Raw genomic sequence first — 12,693 nt, 5'->3', positions numbered from 1 at the left:
TTCCAGAGAGAGAAATGAAAAAGCTTACGGCACCTGGGATTCCCAGGCGGTCTTCCATCCAAGTACTAACCAGGCCCTACTCTGCTTAGCTTCTGAGATCAGACGAGATCAGGCGGAGCCAGAGAGGTATGGCCGTAAGCAACTGTATGTCCTCTACCTAATCTTTTAAAATGTGTCAAAGGTTTTGTAGTTTTGACAATTAAATGGAGTCACTTTCTAAGGCCTTCTCTGTGTCTTTTACAGATAGAATTGAAAAAGCTTACGGCACCTGGGATTCCCAGGGGGTCTTCCATCCAAGTACTAACCAGGCCCTACTCTGCTTAGCTTCTGAGATCAGACGAGATCAGGCGGAGCCAGAGAGGTATGGCCGTAAGCAACTGTATGTCCTCTACCTAATCTTTTAAAATGTGTCAAAGGTTTTGGAGTTTTGATAATGAAAAAGGAGTCACTTTCTAATGCCTTCTCGATTTCTTCCAGAGAGAGAAATGAAAAAGCTTACGGCACCTGGGATTCCCAGGCGGTCTTCCATCCAAGTACTAACCAGGCCCTACTCTGCTTAGCTTCTGAGATCAGACGAGATCAGGCGGAGCCAGAGAGGTATGGCCGTAAGCAACTGTATGTCCTCTTCCTAATATTTTAAAATGTGTCAAAGGTTTTGGAGTTTCGATCATGAAAAAGGATTCACTTTCTAATGCCTTCTCAATTTCTTCCAGAGAGAGAAATGAAAAAGCTTACGGCACCTGGGATTCCCAGGCGGTCTTCCATCCAAGTACTAACCAGGCCCTACTCTGCTTAGCTTCTGAGATCAGATGAGATCAGGCGGAGCCAGAGAGGTATGGCCGTAAGCAACTGTATGTCCTCTACCTAATCTTTTAAAATGTGTCAAAGGTTTTGTAGTTTTGACAATTAAATGGAGTCACTTTCTAAGGCCTTCTCTGTGTCTTTTACAGATAGAATTGAAAAAGCTTACGGCACCTGGGATTCCCAGGCGGTCTTCCATCCAAGTACTAACCAGGCCCTACTCTGCTTAGCTTCTGAGATCAGACGAGATCAGGCGGAGCCAGAGAGGTATGGCCGTAAGCAACTGTATGTCCTCTTCCTAATCTTTTAAAATGTGTCAAAGGTTTTGGAGTTTTGATAATGAAAAAGGAGTCACTTTCTAATGCCTTCTCGATTTCTTCCAGAGAGAGAAATGAAAAAGCTTACGGCACCTGGGATTCCCAGGCAGTCTTCCATCCAAGTACTAACCAGGCCCTACTCTGCTTAGCTTCTGAGATCAGACGAGATCAGGCAGAGCCAGAGAGGTATGGCCGTAAGCAACTGTATGTCCTCTACCTAATCTTTTAAAATGTGTCAAAGGTTTTGTAGTTTTGACAATTAAATGGAGTCACTTTCTAAGGCCTTCTCTGTGTCTTTTACAGATAGAATTGAAAAAGCTTACGGCACCTGGGATTCCCAGGCGGTCTTCCATCCAAGTACTAACCAGGCCCTACTCTGCTTAGCTTCTGAGATCAGACGAGATCAGGCGGAGCCAGAGAGGTATGGCCGTAAGCAACTGTATGTCCTCTTCCTAATCTTTTAAAATGTGTCAAAGGTTTTGGAGTTTTGATAATGAAAAAGGAGTCACTTTCTAATGCCTTCTCGATTTCTTCCAGAGAGAGAAATGAAAAAGCTTACGGCACCTGGGATTCCCAGGCGGTCTTCCATCCAAGTACTAACCAGGCCCTACTCTGCTTAGCTTCTGAGATCAGACGAGATCAGGCAGAGCCAGAGAGGTATGGCCGTAAGCAACTGTATGTCCTCTACCTAATCTTTTAAAATGTGTCAAAGGTTTTGTAGTTTTGACAATTAAATGGAGTCACTTTCTAAGGCCTTCTCTGTGTCTTTTACAGATAGAATTGAAAAAGCTTACGGCACCTGGGATTCCCAGGCGGTCTTCCATCCAAGTACTAACCAGGCCCTACTCTGCTTAGCTTCTGAGATCAGACGAGATCAGGCGGAGCCAGAGAGGTATGGCCGTAAGCAACTGTATGTCCTCTTCCTAATCTTTTAAAATGTGTCAAAGGTTTTGGAGTTTTGATAATGAAAAAGGAGTCACTTTCTAATGCCTTCTCGATTTCTTCCAGAGAGAGAAATGAAAAAGCTTACGGCACCTGGGATTCCCAGGCGGTCTTCCATCCAAGTACTAACCAGGCCCTACTCTGCTTAGCTTCTGAGATCAGACGAGATCAGGCGGAGCCAGAGAGGTATGGCCGTAAGCAACTGTATGTCCTCTTCCTAATCTTTTAAAATGTGTCAAAGGTTTTGGAGTTTTGATAATGAAAAAGGAGTCACTTTCTAATGCCTTCTCGATTTCTTCCAGAGAGAGAAATGAAAAAGCTTACGGCACCTGGGATTCCCAGGCGGTCTTCCATCCAAGTACTAACCAGGCCCTACTCTGCTTAGCTTCTGAGATCAGACGAGATCAGGCGGAGCCAGAGAGGTATGGCCGTAAGCAACTGTATGTCCTCTACCTAATCTTTTAAAATGTGTCAAAGGTTTTGTAGTTTTGACAATTAAATGGAGTCACTTTCTAAGGCCTTCTCTGTGTCTTTTACAGATAGAATTGAAAAAGCTTACGGCACCTGGGATTCCCAGGCGGTCTTCCATCCAAGTACTAACCAGGCCCTACTCTGCTTAGCTTCTGAGATCAGACGAGATCAGGCGGAGCCAGAGAGGTATGGCCGTAAGCAACTGTATGTCCTCTTCCTAATCTTTTAAAATGTGTCAAAGGTTTTGGAGTTTTGATAATGAAAAAGGAGTCACTTTCTAATGCCTTCTCGATTTCTTCCAGAGAGAGAAATGAAAAAGCTTACGGCACCTGGGATTCCCAGGCGGTCTTCCATCCAAGTACTAACCAGGCCCTACTCTGCTTAGCTTCTGAGATCAGACGAGATCAGGCGGAGCCAGAGAGGTATGGCCGTAAGCAACTGTATGTCCTCTTCCTAATCTTTTAAAATGTGTCAAAGGTTTTGGAGTTTTGATAATGAAAAAGGAGTCACTTTCTAATGCCTTCTCGATTTCTTCCAGAGAGAGAAATGAAAAAGCTTACGGCACCTGGGATTCCCAGGCGGTCTTCCATCCAAGTACTAACCAGGCCCTACTCTGCTTAGCTTCTGAGATCAGACGAGATCAGGCGGAGCCAGAGAGGTATGGCCGTAAGCAACTGTATGTCCTCTTCCTAATCTTTTAAAATGTGTCAAAGGTTTTGGAGTTTTGATCATGAAAAAGGATTCACTTTCTAATGCCTTCTCAATTTCTTCCAGAGAGAGAAATGAAAAAGCTTACGGCACCTGGGATTCCCAGGCGGTCTTCCATCCAAGTACTAACCAGGCCCTACTCTGCTTAGCTTCTGAGATCAGACGAGATCAGGCGGAGCCAGAGAGGTATGGCCGTAAGCAACTGTATGTCCTCTACCTAATCTTTTAAAATGTGTCAAAGGTTTTGGAGTTTTGACAATTAAATGGAGTCACTTTCTAAGGCCTTCTCTGTGTCTTTTACAGATAGAATTGAAAAAGCTTACGGCACCTGGGATTCCCAGGCGGTCTTCCATCCAAGTACTAACCAGGCCCTACTCTGCTTAGCTTCTGAGATCAGACGAGATCAGGCGGAGCCAGAGAGGTATGGCCGTAAGCAACTGTATGTCCTCTACCTAATCTTTTAAAATGTGTCAAAGGTTTTGGAGTTTTGATAATGAAAAAGGAGTCACTTTCTAATGCCTTCTCGATTTCTTCCAGAGAGAGAAATGAAAAAGCTTACGGCACCTGGGATTCCCAGGCGGTCTTCCATCCAAGTACTAACCAGGCCCTACTCTGCTTAGCTTCTGAGATCAGACGAGATCAGGCGGAGCCAGAGAGGTATGGCCGTAAGCAACTGTATGTCCTCTTCCTAATATTTTAAAATGTGTCAAAGGTTTTGGAGTTTTGATCATGAAAAAGGATTCACTTTCTAATGCCTTCTCAATTTCTTCCAGAGAGAGAATTGAAAAAGCTTACGGCACCTGGGATTCCCAGGCGGTCTTCCATCCAAGTACTAACCAGGCCCTACTCTGCTTAGCTTCTGAGATCAGACGAGATCAGGCGGAGCCAGAGAGGTATGGCCGTAAGCAACTGTATGTCCTCTTCCTAATCTTTTAAAATGTGTCAAAGGTTTTGGAGTTTTGATAATGAAAAAGGAGTCACTTTCTAATGCCTTCTCGATTTCTTCCAGAGAGAGAAATGAAAAAGCTTACGGCACCTGGGATTCCCAGGCGGTCTTCCATCCAAGTACTAACCAGGCCCTACTCTGCTTAGCTTCTGAGATCAGACGAGATCAGGCGGAGCCAGAGAGGTATGGCCGTAAGCAACTGTATGTCCTCTACCTAATCTTTTAAAATGTGTCAAAGGTTTTGTAGTTTTGACAATTAAATGGAGTCACTTTCTAAGGCCTTCTCTGTGTCTTTTACAGATAGAATTGAAAAAGCTTACGGCACCTGGGATTCCCAGGGGGTCTTCCATCCAAGTACTAACCAGGCCCTACTCTGCTTAGCTTCTGAGATCAGACGAGATCAGGCGGAGCCAGAGAGGTATGGCCGTAAGCAACTGTATGTCCTCTACCTAATCTTTTAAAATGTGTCAAAGGTTTTGGAGTTTTGATAATGAAAAAGGAGTCACTTTCTAATGCCTTCTCGATTTCTTCCAGAGAGAGAAATGAAAAAGCTTACGGCACCTGGGATTCCCAGGCGGTCTTCCATCCAAGTACTAACCAGGCCCTACTCTGCTTAGCTTCTGAGATCAGACGAGATCAGGCGGAGCCAGAGAGGTATGGCCGTAAGCAACTGTATGTCCTCTTCCTAATATTTTAAAATGTGTCAAAGGTTTTGGAGTTTCGATCATGAAAAAGGATTCACTTTCTAATGCCTTCTCAATTTCTTCCAGAGAGAGAAATGAAAAAGCTTACGGCACCTGGGATTCCCAGGCGGTCTTCCATCCAAGTACTAACCAGGCCCTACTCTGCTTAGCTTCTGAGATCAGATGAGATCAGGCGGAGCCAGAGAGGTATGGCCGTAAGCAACTGTATGTCCTCTACCTAATCTTTTAAAATGTGTCAAAGGTTTTGTAGTTTTGACAATTAAATGGAGTCACTTTCTAAGGCCTTCTCTGTGTCTTTTACAGATAGAATTGAAAAAGCTTACGGCACCTGGGATTCCCAGGCGGTCTTCCATCCAAGTACTAACCAGGCCCTACTCTGCTTAGCTTCTGAGATCAGACGAGATCAGGCGGAGCCAGAGAGGTATGGCCGTAAGCAACTGTATGTCCTCTTCCTAATCTTTTAAAATGTGTCAAAGGTTTTGGAGTTTTGATAATGAAAAAGGAGTCACTTTCTAATGCCTTCTCGATTTCTTCCAGAGAGAGAAATGAAAAAGCTTACGGCACCTGGGATTCCCAGGCAGTCTTCCATCCAAGTACTAACCAGGCCCTACTCTGCTTAGCTTCTGAGATCAGACGAGATCAGGCAGAGCCAGAGAGGTATGGCCGTAAGCAACTGTATGTCCTCTACCTAATCTTTTAAAATGTGTCAAAGGTTTTGTAGTTTTGACAATTAAATGGAGTCACTTTCTAAGGCCTTCTCTGTGTCTTTTACAGATAGAATTGAAAAAGCTTACGGCACCTGGGATTCCCAGGCGGTCTTCCATCCAAGTACTAACCAGGCCCTACTCTGCTTAGCTTCTGAGATCAGACGAGATCAGGCGGAGCCAGAGAGGTATGGCCGTAAGCAACTGTATGTCCTCTTCCTAATCTTTTAAAATGTGTCAAAGGTTTTGGAGTTTTGATAATGAAAAAGGAGTCACTTTCTAATGCCTTCTCGATTTCTTCCAGAGAGAGAAATGAAAAAGCTTACGGCACCTGGGATTCCCAGGCGGTCTTCCATCCAAGTACTAACCAGGCCCTACTCTGCTTAGCTTCTGAGATCAGACGAGATCAGGCGGAGCCAGAGAGGTATGGCCGTAAGCAACTGTATGTCCTCTTCCTAATCTTTTAAAATGTGTCAAAGGTTTTGGAGTTTTGATAATGAAAAAGGAGTCACTTTCTAATGCCTTCTCGATTTCTTCCAGAGAGAGAAATGAAAAAGCTTACGGCACCTGGGATTCCCAGGCGGTCTTCCATCCAAGTACTAACCAGGCCCTACTCTGCTTAGCTTCTGAGATCAGACGAGATCAGGCGGAGCCAGAGAGGTATGGCCGTAAGCAACTGTATGTCCTCTTCCTAATCTTTTAAAATGTGTCAAAGGTTTTGGAGTTTTGATAATGAAAAAGGAGTCACTTTCTAATGCCTTCTCGATTTCTTCCAGAGAGAGAAATGAAAAAGCTTACGGCACCTGGGATTCCCAGGCGGTCTTCCATCCAAGTACTAACCAGGCCCTACTCTGCTTAGCTTCTGAGATCAGACGAGATCAGGCGGAGCCAGAGAGGTATGGCCGTAAGCAACTGTATGTCCTCTTCCTAATCTTTTAAAATGTGTCAAAGGTTTTGGAGTTTTGATAATGAAAAAGGATTCACTTTCTAATGCCTTCTCAATTTCTTCCAGAGAGAGAAATGAAAAAGCTTACGGCACCTGGGATTCCCAGGCGGTCTTCCATCCAAGTACTAACCAGGCCCTACTCTGCTTAGCTTCTGAGATCAGACGAGATCAGGCGGAGCCAGAGAGGTATGGCCGTAAGCAACTGTATGTCCTCTACCTAATCTTTTAAAATGTGTCAAAGGTTTTGTAGTTTTGACAATTAAATGGAGTCACTTTCTAAGGCCTTCTCTGTGTCTTTTACAGATAGAATTGAAAAAGCTTACGGCACCTGGGATTCCCAGGCGGTCTTCCATCCAAGTACTAACCAGGCCCTACTCTGCTTAGCTTCTGAGATCAGACGAGATCAGGCGGAGCCAGAGAGGTATGGCCGTAAGCAACTGTATGTCCTCTACCTAATCTTTTAAAATGTGTCAAAGGTTTTGTAGTTTTGACAATTAAATGGAGTCACTTTCTAAGGCCTTCTCTGTGTCTTTTACAGATAGAATTGAAAAAGCTTACGGCACCTGGGATTCCCAGGCGGTCTTCCATCCAAGTACTAACCAGGCCCTACTCTGCTTAGCTTCTGAGATCAGACGAGATCAGGCGGAGCCAGAGAGGTATGGCCGTAAGCAACTGTATGTCCTCTACCTAATCTTTTAAAATGTGTCAAAGGTTTTGTAGTTTTGACAATGAAATGGAGTCACTTTCTAAGGCCTTCTCTGTGTCTTTTACAGATAGAAATGAAAAAGCTTACGGCACCTGGGATTCCCAGGCGGTCTTCCATCCAAGTACTAACCAGGCCCTACTCTGCTTAGCTTCTGAGATCAGACGAGATCAGGCGGAGCCAGAGAGGTATGGCCGTAAGCAACTGTATGTCCTCTTCCTAATCTTTTAAAATGTGTCAAAGGTTTTGGAGTTTTGATAATGAAAAAGGATTCACTTTCTAATGCCTTCTCAATTTCTTCCAGAGAGAGAAATGAAAAAGCTTACGGCACCTGGGATTCCCAGGCGGTCTTCCATCCAAGTACTAACCAGGCCCTACTCTGCTTAGCTTCTGAGATCAGACGAGATCAGGCGGAGCCAGAGAGGTATGGCCGTAAGCAACTGTATGTCCTCTACCTAATCTTTTAAAATGTGTCAAAGGTTTTGTAGTTTTGACAATTAAATGGAGTCACTTTCTAAGGCCTTCTCTGTGTCTTTTACAGATAGAATTGAAAAAGCTTACGGCACCTGGGATTCCCAGGCGGTCTTCCATCCAAGTACTAACCAGGCCCTACTCTGCTTAGCTTCTGAGATCAGACGAGATCAGGCGGAGCCAGAGAGGTATGGCCGTAAGCAACTGTATGTCCTCTACCTAATCTTTTAAAATGTGTCAAAGGTTTTGGAGTTTTGATAATGAAAAAGGAGTCACTTTCTAATGCCTTCTCGATTTCTTCCAGAGAGAGAAATGAAAAAGCTTACGGCACCTGGGATTCCCAGGCGGTCTTCCATCCAAGTACTAACCAGGCCCTACTCTGCTTAGCTTCTGAGATCAGACGAGATCAGGCGGAGCCAGAGAGGTATGGCCGTAAGCAACTGTATGTCCTCTACCTAATCTTTTAAAATGTGTCAAAGGTTTTGGAGTTTCGATCATGAAAAAGGAGTCACTTTCTAATGCCTTCTCGATTTCTTCCAGAGAGAGAAATGAAAAAGCTTACGGCACCTGGGATTCCCAGGCGGTCTTCCATCCAAGTACTAACCAGGCCCTACTCTGCTTAGCTTCTGAGATCAGACGAGATCAGGCGGAGCCAGAGAGGTATGGCCGTAAGCAACTGTATGTCCTCTTCCTAATATTTTAAAATGTGTCAAAGGTTTTGGAGTTTTGATCATGAAAAAGGATTCACTTTCTAATGCCTTCTCAATTTCTTCCAGAGAGAGAATTGAAAAAGCTTACGGCACCTGGGATTCCCAGGCGGTCTTCCATCCAAGTACTAACCAGGCCCTACTCTGCTTAGCTTCTGAGATCAGACGAGATCAGGCGGAGCCAGAGAGGTATGGCCGTAAGCAACTGTATGTCCTCTTCCTAATCTTTTAAAATGTGTCAAAGGTTTTGGAGTTTTGATAATGAAAAAGGAGTCACTTTCTAATGCCTTCTCGATTTCTTCCAGAGAGAGAAATGAAAAAGCTTACGGCACCTGGGATTCCCAGGCGGTCTTCCATCCAAGTACTAACCAGGCCCTACTCTGCTTAGCTTCTGAGATCAGACGAGATCAGGCGGAGCCAGAGAGGTATGGCCGTAAGCAACTGTATGTCCTCTTTCTAATCTTTTAAAACTTGTCAAAGGTTTTGTAGTTTTGACAATGAAATGGAGTCACTTTCTAAGGCCTTCTCTGTGTCTTTTACAGATAGAAATGAAAAAGCTTACGGCACCTGGGATTCCCAGGCGGTCTTCCATCCAAGTACTAACCAGGCCCTACTCTGCTTAGCTTCTGAGATCAGACGAGATCAGGCGGAGCCAGAGAGGTATGGCCGTAAGCAACTGTATGTCCTCTTCCTAATCTTTTAAAATGTGTCAAAGGTTTTGGAGTTTTGATAATGAAAAAGGAGTCACTTTCTAATGCCTTCTCGATTTCTTCCAGAGAGAGAAATGAAAAAGCTTACGGCACCTGGGATTCCCAGGCGGTCTTCCATCCAAGTACTAACCAGGCCCTACTCTGCTTAGCTTCTGAGATCAGACGAGATCAGGCAGAGCCAGAGAGGTATGGCCGTAAGCAACTGTATGTCCTCTACCTAATCTTTTAAAATGTGTCAAAGGTTTTGTAGTTTTGACAATTAAATGGAGTCACTTTCTAAGGCCTTCTCTGTGTCTTTTACAGATAGAATTGAAAAAGCTTACGGCACCTGGGATTCCCAGGCGGTCTTCCATCCAAGTACTAACCAGGCCCTACTCTGCTTAGCTTCTGAGATCAGACGAGATCAGGCAGAGCCAGAGAGGTATGGCCGTAAGCAACTGTATGTCCTCTACCTAATCTTTTAAAATGTGTCAAAGGTTTTGTAGTTTTGACAATTAAATGGAGTCACTTTCTAAGGCCTTCTCTGTGTCTTTTACAGATAGAATTGAAAAAGCTTACGGCACCTGGGATTCCCAGGCGGTCTTCCATCCAAGTACTAACCAGGCCCTACTCTGCTTAGCTTCTGAGATCAGACGAGATCAGGCGGAGCCAGAGAGGTATGGCCGTAAGCAACTGTATGTCCTCTTCCTAATCTTTTAAAATGTGTCAAAGGTTTTGGAGTTTTGATAATGAAAAAGGATTCACTTTCTAATGCCTTCTCAATTTCTTCCAGAGAGAGAAATGAAAAAGCTTACGGCACCTGGGATTCCCAGGCGGTCTTCCATCCAAGTACTAACCAGGCCCTACTCTGCTTAGCTTCTGAGATCAGACGAGATCAGGCGGAGCCAGAGAGGTATGGCCGTAAGCAACTGTATGTCCTCTACCTAATCTTTTAAAATGTGTCAAAGGTTTTGTAGTTTTGACAATTAAATGGAGTCACTTTCTAAGGCCTTCTCTGTGTCTTTTACAGATAGAATTGAAAAAGCTTACGGCACCTGGGATTCCCAGGCGGTCTTCCATCCAAGTACTAACCAGGCCCTACTCTGCTTAGCTTCTGAGATCAGACGAGATCAGGCGGAGCCAGAGAGGTATGGCCGTAAGCAACTGTATGTCCTCTACCTAATCTTTTAAAATGTGTCAAAGGTTTTGGAGTTTTGATAATGAAAAAGGAGTCACTTTCTAATGCCTTCTCGATTTCTTCCAGAGAGAGAAATGAAAAAGCTTACGGCACCTGGGATTCCCAGGCGGTCTTCCATCCAAGTACTAACCAGGCCCTACTCTGCTTAGCTTCTGAGATCAGACGAGATCAGGCGGAGCCAGAGAGGTACGGCCGTAAGCAACTGTATGTCCTCTTCCTAATATTTTAAAATGTGTCAAAGGTTTTGGAGTTTCGATCATGAAAAAGGATTCACTTTCTAATGCCTTCTCAATTTCTTCCAGAGAGAGAAATGAAAAAGCTTACGGCACCTGGGATTCCCAGGCGGTCTTCCATCCAAGTACTAACCAGGCCCTACTCTGCTTAGCTTCTGAGATCAGATGAGATCAGGCGGAGCCAGAGAGGTATGGCCGTAAGCAACTGTATGTCCTCTACCTAATCTTTTAAAATGTGTCAAAGGTTTTGTAGTTTTGACAATTAAATGGAGTCACTTTCTAAGGCCTTCTCTGTGTCTTTTACAGATAGAATTGAAAAAGCTTACGGCACCTGGGATTCCCAGGCGGTCTTCCATCCAAGTACTAACCAGGCCCTACTCTGCTTAGCTTCTGAGATCAGACGAGATCAGGCGGAGCCAGAGAGGTATGGCCGTAAGCAACTGCATGTCCTCTACCTAATCTTTTAAAATGTGTCAAAGGTTTTGTAGTTTTGACAATTAAATGGAGTCACTTTCTAAGGCCTTCTCTGTGTCTTTTACAGATAGAATTGAAAAAGCTTACGGCACCTGGGATTCCCAGGCGGTCTTCCATCCAAGTAATAACCAGGCCCTACTCTGCTTAGCTTCTGAGATCAGACGAGATCAGGCGGAGCCAGAGAGGTATGGCCGTAAGCAACTGTATGTCCTCTTCCTAATCTTTTAAAATGTGTCAAAGGTTTTGGAGTTTTGATAATGAAAAAGGAGTCACTTTCTAATGCCTTCTCGATTTCTTCCAGAGAGAGAAATGAAAAAGCTTACGGCACCTGGGATTCCCAGGCGGTCTTCCATCCAAGTACTAACCAGGCCCTACTCTGCTTAGCTTCTGAGATCAGACGAGATCAGGCGGAGCCAGAGAGGTATGGCCGTAAGCAACTGTATGTCCTCTTCCTAATCTTTTAAAATGTGTCAAAGGTTTTGGAGTTTTGATAATGAAAAAGGAGTCACTTTCTAATGCCTTCTCGATTTCTTCCAGAGAGAGAAATGAAAAAGCTTACGGCACCTGGGATTCCCAGGCGGTCTTCCATCCAAGTACTAACCAGGCCCTACTCTGCTTAGCTTCTGAGATCAGACGAGATCAGGCGGAGCCAGAGAGGTATGGCCGTAAGCAACTGTATGTCCTCTTCCTAATCTTTTAAAATGTGTCAAAGGTTTTGGAGTTTTGATAATGAAAAAGGATTCACTTTCTAATGCCTTCTCAATTTCTTCCAGAGAGAGAAATGAAAAAGCTTACGGCACCTGGGATTCCCAGGCGGTCTTCCATCCAAGTACTAACCAGGCCCTACTCTGCTTAGCTTCTGAGATCAGACGAGATCAGGCGGAGCCAGAGAGGTATGGCCGTAAGCAACTGTATGTCCTCTACCTAATCTTTTAAAATGTGTCAAAGGTTTTGTAGTTTTGACAATTAAATGGAGTCACTTTCTAAGGCCTTCTCTGTGTCTTTTACAGATAGAATTGAAAAAGCTTACGGCACCTGGGATTCCCAGGCGGTCTTCCATCCAAGTACTAACCAGGCCCTACTCTGCTTAGCTTCTGAGATCAGACGAGATCAGGCGGAGCCAGAGAGGTATGGCCGTAAGCAACTGTATGTCCTCTACCTAATCTTTTAAAATGTGTCAAAGGTTTTGGAGTTTTGATAATGAAAAAGGAGTCACTTTCTAATGCCTTCTCGATTTCTTCCAGAGAGAGAAATGAAAAAGCTTACGGCACCTGGGATTCCCAGGCGGTCTTCCATCCAAGTACTAACCAGGCCCTACTCTGCTTAGCTTCTGAGATCAGACGAGATCAGGCGGAGCCAGAGAGGTATGGCCGTAAGCAACTGTATGTCCTCTTCCTAATATTTTAAAATGTGTCAAAGGTTTTGGAGTTTCGATCATGAAAAAGGATTCACTTTCTAATGCCTTCTCAATTTCTTCCAGAGAGAGAAATGAAAAAGCTTACGGCACCTGGGATTCCCAGGCGGTCTTCCATCCAAGTACTAACCAGGCCCTACTCTGCTTAGCTTCTGAGATCAGATGAGATCAGGCGGAGCCAGAGAGGTATGGCCGTAAGCAACTGTATGTCCTCTACCTAATCTTTTAAAATGTGTCAAAGGTTTTGTAGTTTTGACAATTAAAT

At 44.5% G+C, this 12,693-nt stretch overlaps 54 non-coding genes across 54 annotated transcripts; all 54 read right to left on the bottom strand.

Moving 5' to 3' along the window:
- Positions 1-21: 21 nt before the first annotated feature.
- Positions 22-140, bottom strand: LOC144403167 (5S ribosomal RNA). The gene has a single exon (XR_013465105.1). It is a non-coding gene; the product is annotated as a 5S ribosomal RNA (ribosomal RNA).
- Positions 141-256: 116 nt separating this feature from the next.
- On the bottom strand, positions 257-375 carry LOC144404970 (5S ribosomal RNA). Its single transcript, XR_013466912.1, has one exon. It is a non-coding gene; the product is annotated as a 5S ribosomal RNA (ribosomal RNA).
- Positions 376-492: 117 nt separating this feature from the next.
- LOC144403165 (5S ribosomal RNA) lies at positions 493-611 on the bottom strand. The gene has a single exon (XR_013465103.1). It is a non-coding gene; the product is annotated as a 5S ribosomal RNA (ribosomal RNA).
- A 117-nt stretch (positions 612-728) lies between these two features.
- Positions 729-847, bottom strand: LOC144403805 (5S ribosomal RNA). Its single transcript, XR_013465743.1, has one exon. It is a non-coding gene; the product is annotated as a 5S ribosomal RNA (ribosomal RNA).
- Positions 848-963: 116 nt separating this feature from the next.
- LOC144403164 (5S ribosomal RNA) lies at positions 964-1,082 on the bottom strand. The gene has a single exon (XR_013465102.1). It is a non-coding gene; the product is annotated as a 5S ribosomal RNA (ribosomal RNA).
- A 117-nt stretch (positions 1,083-1,199) lies between these two features.
- Positions 1,200-1,318, bottom strand: LOC144398998 (5S ribosomal RNA). Its single transcript, XR_013461143.1, has one exon. It is a non-coding gene; the product is annotated as a 5S ribosomal RNA (ribosomal RNA).
- Positions 1,319-1,434: 116 nt separating this feature from the next.
- LOC144403163 (5S ribosomal RNA) lies at positions 1,435-1,553 on the bottom strand. Its single transcript, XR_013465101.1, has one exon. It is a non-coding gene; the product is annotated as a 5S ribosomal RNA (ribosomal RNA).
- Positions 1,554-1,670: 117 nt separating this feature from the next.
- Positions 1,671-1,789, bottom strand: LOC144397345 (5S ribosomal RNA). The gene has a single exon (XR_013459491.1). It is a non-coding gene; the product is annotated as a 5S ribosomal RNA (ribosomal RNA).
- Positions 1,790-1,905: 116 nt separating this feature from the next.
- On the bottom strand, positions 1,906-2,024 carry LOC144403162 (5S ribosomal RNA). The gene has a single exon (XR_013465100.1). It is a non-coding gene; the product is annotated as a 5S ribosomal RNA (ribosomal RNA).
- Positions 2,025-2,141: 117 nt separating this feature from the next.
- LOC144403161 (5S ribosomal RNA) lies at positions 2,142-2,260 on the bottom strand. Its single transcript, XR_013465099.1, has one exon. It is a non-coding gene; the product is annotated as a 5S ribosomal RNA (ribosomal RNA).
- Positions 2,261-2,377: 117 nt separating this feature from the next.
- On the bottom strand, positions 2,378-2,496 carry LOC144403160 (5S ribosomal RNA). Its single transcript, XR_013465098.1, has one exon. It is a non-coding gene; the product is annotated as a 5S ribosomal RNA (ribosomal RNA).
- Positions 2,497-2,612: 116 nt separating this feature from the next.
- LOC144403159 (5S ribosomal RNA) lies at positions 2,613-2,731 on the bottom strand. The gene has a single exon (XR_013465097.1). It is a non-coding gene; the product is annotated as a 5S ribosomal RNA (ribosomal RNA).
- Positions 2,732-2,848: 117 nt separating this feature from the next.
- Positions 2,849-2,967, bottom strand: LOC144403158 (5S ribosomal RNA). Its single transcript, XR_013465096.1, has one exon. It is a non-coding gene; the product is annotated as a 5S ribosomal RNA (ribosomal RNA).
- Positions 2,968-3,084: 117 nt separating this feature from the next.
- Positions 3,085-3,203, bottom strand: LOC144403157 (5S ribosomal RNA). Its single transcript, XR_013465095.1, has one exon. It is a non-coding gene; the product is annotated as a 5S ribosomal RNA (ribosomal RNA).
- Positions 3,204-3,320: 117 nt separating this feature from the next.
- LOC144403156 (5S ribosomal RNA) lies at positions 3,321-3,439 on the bottom strand. Its single transcript, XR_013465094.1, has one exon. It is a non-coding gene; the product is annotated as a 5S ribosomal RNA (ribosomal RNA).
- Positions 3,440-3,555: 116 nt separating this feature from the next.
- On the bottom strand, positions 3,556-3,674 carry LOC144403154 (5S ribosomal RNA). Its single transcript, XR_013465092.1, has one exon. It is a non-coding gene; the product is annotated as a 5S ribosomal RNA (ribosomal RNA).
- Positions 3,675-3,791: 117 nt separating this feature from the next.
- LOC144403153 (5S ribosomal RNA) lies at positions 3,792-3,910 on the bottom strand. The gene has a single exon (XR_013465091.1). It is a non-coding gene; the product is annotated as a 5S ribosomal RNA (ribosomal RNA).
- A 117-nt stretch (positions 3,911-4,027) lies between these two features.
- On the bottom strand, positions 4,028-4,146 carry LOC144403152 (5S ribosomal RNA). Its single transcript, XR_013465090.1, has one exon. It is a non-coding gene; the product is annotated as a 5S ribosomal RNA (ribosomal RNA).
- Positions 4,147-4,263: 117 nt separating this feature from the next.
- On the bottom strand, positions 4,264-4,382 carry LOC144403151 (5S ribosomal RNA). Its single transcript, XR_013465089.1, has one exon. It is a non-coding gene; the product is annotated as a 5S ribosomal RNA (ribosomal RNA).
- A 116-nt stretch (positions 4,383-4,498) lies between these two features.
- On the bottom strand, positions 4,499-4,617 carry LOC144404968 (5S ribosomal RNA). The gene has a single exon (XR_013466910.1). It is a non-coding gene; the product is annotated as a 5S ribosomal RNA (ribosomal RNA).
- A 117-nt stretch (positions 4,618-4,734) lies between these two features.
- Positions 4,735-4,853, bottom strand: LOC144403150 (5S ribosomal RNA). Its single transcript, XR_013465088.1, has one exon. It is a non-coding gene; the product is annotated as a 5S ribosomal RNA (ribosomal RNA).
- Positions 4,854-4,970: 117 nt separating this feature from the next.
- On the bottom strand, positions 4,971-5,089 carry LOC144403694 (5S ribosomal RNA). Its single transcript, XR_013465632.1, has one exon. It is a non-coding gene; the product is annotated as a 5S ribosomal RNA (ribosomal RNA).
- Positions 5,090-5,205: 116 nt separating this feature from the next.
- Positions 5,206-5,324, bottom strand: LOC144403149 (5S ribosomal RNA). Its single transcript, XR_013465087.1, has one exon. It is a non-coding gene; the product is annotated as a 5S ribosomal RNA (ribosomal RNA).
- Positions 5,325-5,441: 117 nt separating this feature from the next.
- LOC144398997 (5S ribosomal RNA) lies at positions 5,442-5,560 on the bottom strand. The gene has a single exon (XR_013461142.1). It is a non-coding gene; the product is annotated as a 5S ribosomal RNA (ribosomal RNA).
- Positions 5,561-5,676: 116 nt separating this feature from the next.
- On the bottom strand, positions 5,677-5,795 carry LOC144403148 (5S ribosomal RNA). Its single transcript, XR_013465086.1, has one exon. It is a non-coding gene; the product is annotated as a 5S ribosomal RNA (ribosomal RNA).
- A 117-nt stretch (positions 5,796-5,912) lies between these two features.
- On the bottom strand, positions 5,913-6,031 carry LOC144403147 (5S ribosomal RNA). Its single transcript, XR_013465085.1, has one exon. It is a non-coding gene; the product is annotated as a 5S ribosomal RNA (ribosomal RNA).
- Positions 6,032-6,148: 117 nt separating this feature from the next.
- Positions 6,149-6,267, bottom strand: LOC144403146 (5S ribosomal RNA). Its single transcript, XR_013465084.1, has one exon. It is a non-coding gene; the product is annotated as a 5S ribosomal RNA (ribosomal RNA).
- A 117-nt stretch (positions 6,268-6,384) lies between these two features.
- LOC144403145 (5S ribosomal RNA) lies at positions 6,385-6,503 on the bottom strand. The gene has a single exon (XR_013465083.1). It is a non-coding gene; the product is annotated as a 5S ribosomal RNA (ribosomal RNA).
- Positions 6,504-6,620: 117 nt separating this feature from the next.
- Positions 6,621-6,739, bottom strand: LOC144403143 (5S ribosomal RNA). Its single transcript, XR_013465081.1, has one exon. It is a non-coding gene; the product is annotated as a 5S ribosomal RNA (ribosomal RNA).
- A 116-nt stretch (positions 6,740-6,855) lies between these two features.
- On the bottom strand, positions 6,856-6,974 carry LOC144403142 (5S ribosomal RNA). The gene has a single exon (XR_013465080.1). It is a non-coding gene; the product is annotated as a 5S ribosomal RNA (ribosomal RNA).
- A 116-nt stretch (positions 6,975-7,090) lies between these two features.
- Positions 7,091-7,209, bottom strand: LOC144403141 (5S ribosomal RNA). The gene has a single exon (XR_013465079.1). It is a non-coding gene; the product is annotated as a 5S ribosomal RNA (ribosomal RNA).
- A 116-nt stretch (positions 7,210-7,325) lies between these two features.
- Positions 7,326-7,444, bottom strand: LOC144403140 (5S ribosomal RNA). Its single transcript, XR_013465078.1, has one exon. It is a non-coding gene; the product is annotated as a 5S ribosomal RNA (ribosomal RNA).
- Positions 7,445-7,561: 117 nt separating this feature from the next.
- On the bottom strand, positions 7,562-7,680 carry LOC144403139 (5S ribosomal RNA). Its single transcript, XR_013465077.1, has one exon. It is a non-coding gene; the product is annotated as a 5S ribosomal RNA (ribosomal RNA).
- A 116-nt stretch (positions 7,681-7,796) lies between these two features.
- On the bottom strand, positions 7,797-7,915 carry LOC144403137 (5S ribosomal RNA). The gene has a single exon (XR_013465075.1). It is a non-coding gene; the product is annotated as a 5S ribosomal RNA (ribosomal RNA).
- A 117-nt stretch (positions 7,916-8,032) lies between these two features.
- LOC144403136 (5S ribosomal RNA) lies at positions 8,033-8,151 on the bottom strand. The gene has a single exon (XR_013465074.1). It is a non-coding gene; the product is annotated as a 5S ribosomal RNA (ribosomal RNA).
- Positions 8,152-8,268: 117 nt separating this feature from the next.
- LOC144403135 (5S ribosomal RNA) lies at positions 8,269-8,387 on the bottom strand. The gene has a single exon (XR_013465073.1). It is a non-coding gene; the product is annotated as a 5S ribosomal RNA (ribosomal RNA).
- Positions 8,388-8,504: 117 nt separating this feature from the next.
- LOC144403134 (5S ribosomal RNA) lies at positions 8,505-8,623 on the bottom strand. The gene has a single exon (XR_013465072.1). It is a non-coding gene; the product is annotated as a 5S ribosomal RNA (ribosomal RNA).
- A 117-nt stretch (positions 8,624-8,740) lies between these two features.
- LOC144403133 (5S ribosomal RNA) lies at positions 8,741-8,859 on the bottom strand. Its single transcript, XR_013465071.1, has one exon. It is a non-coding gene; the product is annotated as a 5S ribosomal RNA (ribosomal RNA).
- Positions 8,860-8,975: 116 nt separating this feature from the next.
- LOC144403131 (5S ribosomal RNA) lies at positions 8,976-9,094 on the bottom strand. The gene has a single exon (XR_013465069.1). It is a non-coding gene; the product is annotated as a 5S ribosomal RNA (ribosomal RNA).
- A 117-nt stretch (positions 9,095-9,211) lies between these two features.
- LOC144397343 (5S ribosomal RNA) lies at positions 9,212-9,330 on the bottom strand. Its single transcript, XR_013459489.1, has one exon. It is a non-coding gene; the product is annotated as a 5S ribosomal RNA (ribosomal RNA).
- A 116-nt stretch (positions 9,331-9,446) lies between these two features.
- LOC144397342 (5S ribosomal RNA) lies at positions 9,447-9,565 on the bottom strand. The gene has a single exon (XR_013459488.1). It is a non-coding gene; the product is annotated as a 5S ribosomal RNA (ribosomal RNA).
- A 116-nt stretch (positions 9,566-9,681) lies between these two features.
- LOC144403130 (5S ribosomal RNA) lies at positions 9,682-9,800 on the bottom strand. Its single transcript, XR_013465068.1, has one exon. It is a non-coding gene; the product is annotated as a 5S ribosomal RNA (ribosomal RNA).
- Positions 9,801-9,917: 117 nt separating this feature from the next.
- Positions 9,918-10,036, bottom strand: LOC144403129 (5S ribosomal RNA). The gene has a single exon (XR_013465067.1). It is a non-coding gene; the product is annotated as a 5S ribosomal RNA (ribosomal RNA).
- A 116-nt stretch (positions 10,037-10,152) lies between these two features.
- Positions 10,153-10,271, bottom strand: LOC144403128 (5S ribosomal RNA). Its single transcript, XR_013465066.1, has one exon. It is a non-coding gene; the product is annotated as a 5S ribosomal RNA (ribosomal RNA).
- A 117-nt stretch (positions 10,272-10,388) lies between these two features.
- LOC144398164 (5S ribosomal RNA) lies at positions 10,389-10,507 on the bottom strand. Its single transcript, XR_013460311.1, has one exon. It is a non-coding gene; the product is annotated as a 5S ribosomal RNA (ribosomal RNA).
- Positions 10,508-10,624: 117 nt separating this feature from the next.
- On the bottom strand, positions 10,625-10,743 carry LOC144403583 (5S ribosomal RNA). The gene has a single exon (XR_013465521.1). It is a non-coding gene; the product is annotated as a 5S ribosomal RNA (ribosomal RNA).
- A 116-nt stretch (positions 10,744-10,859) lies between these two features.
- On the bottom strand, positions 10,860-10,978 carry LOC144403127 (5S ribosomal RNA). Its single transcript, XR_013465065.1, has one exon. It is a non-coding gene; the product is annotated as a 5S ribosomal RNA (ribosomal RNA).
- A 116-nt stretch (positions 10,979-11,094) lies between these two features.
- On the bottom strand, positions 11,095-11,213 carry LOC144398808 (5S ribosomal RNA). Its single transcript, XR_013460955.1, has one exon. It is a non-coding gene; the product is annotated as a 5S ribosomal RNA (ribosomal RNA).
- A 117-nt stretch (positions 11,214-11,330) lies between these two features.
- On the bottom strand, positions 11,331-11,449 carry LOC144403126 (5S ribosomal RNA). Its single transcript, XR_013465064.1, has one exon. It is a non-coding gene; the product is annotated as a 5S ribosomal RNA (ribosomal RNA).
- Positions 11,450-11,566: 117 nt separating this feature from the next.
- On the bottom strand, positions 11,567-11,685 carry LOC144403125 (5S ribosomal RNA). The gene has a single exon (XR_013465063.1). It is a non-coding gene; the product is annotated as a 5S ribosomal RNA (ribosomal RNA).
- Positions 11,686-11,802: 117 nt separating this feature from the next.
- LOC144403124 (5S ribosomal RNA) lies at positions 11,803-11,921 on the bottom strand. Its single transcript, XR_013465062.1, has one exon. It is a non-coding gene; the product is annotated as a 5S ribosomal RNA (ribosomal RNA).
- Positions 11,922-12,037: 116 nt separating this feature from the next.
- Positions 12,038-12,156, bottom strand: LOC144403123 (5S ribosomal RNA). Its single transcript, XR_013465061.1, has one exon. It is a non-coding gene; the product is annotated as a 5S ribosomal RNA (ribosomal RNA).
- Positions 12,157-12,273: 117 nt separating this feature from the next.
- LOC144403122 (5S ribosomal RNA) lies at positions 12,274-12,392 on the bottom strand. Its single transcript, XR_013465060.1, has one exon. It is a non-coding gene; the product is annotated as a 5S ribosomal RNA (ribosomal RNA).
- A 117-nt stretch (positions 12,393-12,509) lies between these two features.
- Positions 12,510-12,628, bottom strand: LOC144403472 (5S ribosomal RNA). Its single transcript, XR_013465410.1, has one exon. It is a non-coding gene; the product is annotated as a 5S ribosomal RNA (ribosomal RNA).
- Positions 12,629-12,693: the final 65 nt, after the last annotated feature.

Source organism: Gasterosteus aculeatus, chromosome 2, assembly GCF_964276395.1.
Source record: "Gasterosteus aculeatus chromosome 2, fGasAcu3.hap1.1, whole genome shotgun sequence".
Lineage (NCBI taxonomy): Eukaryota > Metazoa > Chordata > Actinopteri > Perciformes > Gasterosteidae > Gasterosteus > Gasterosteus aculeatus.
This window is presented reverse-complemented; position numbering and strand designations above follow the sequence as displayed.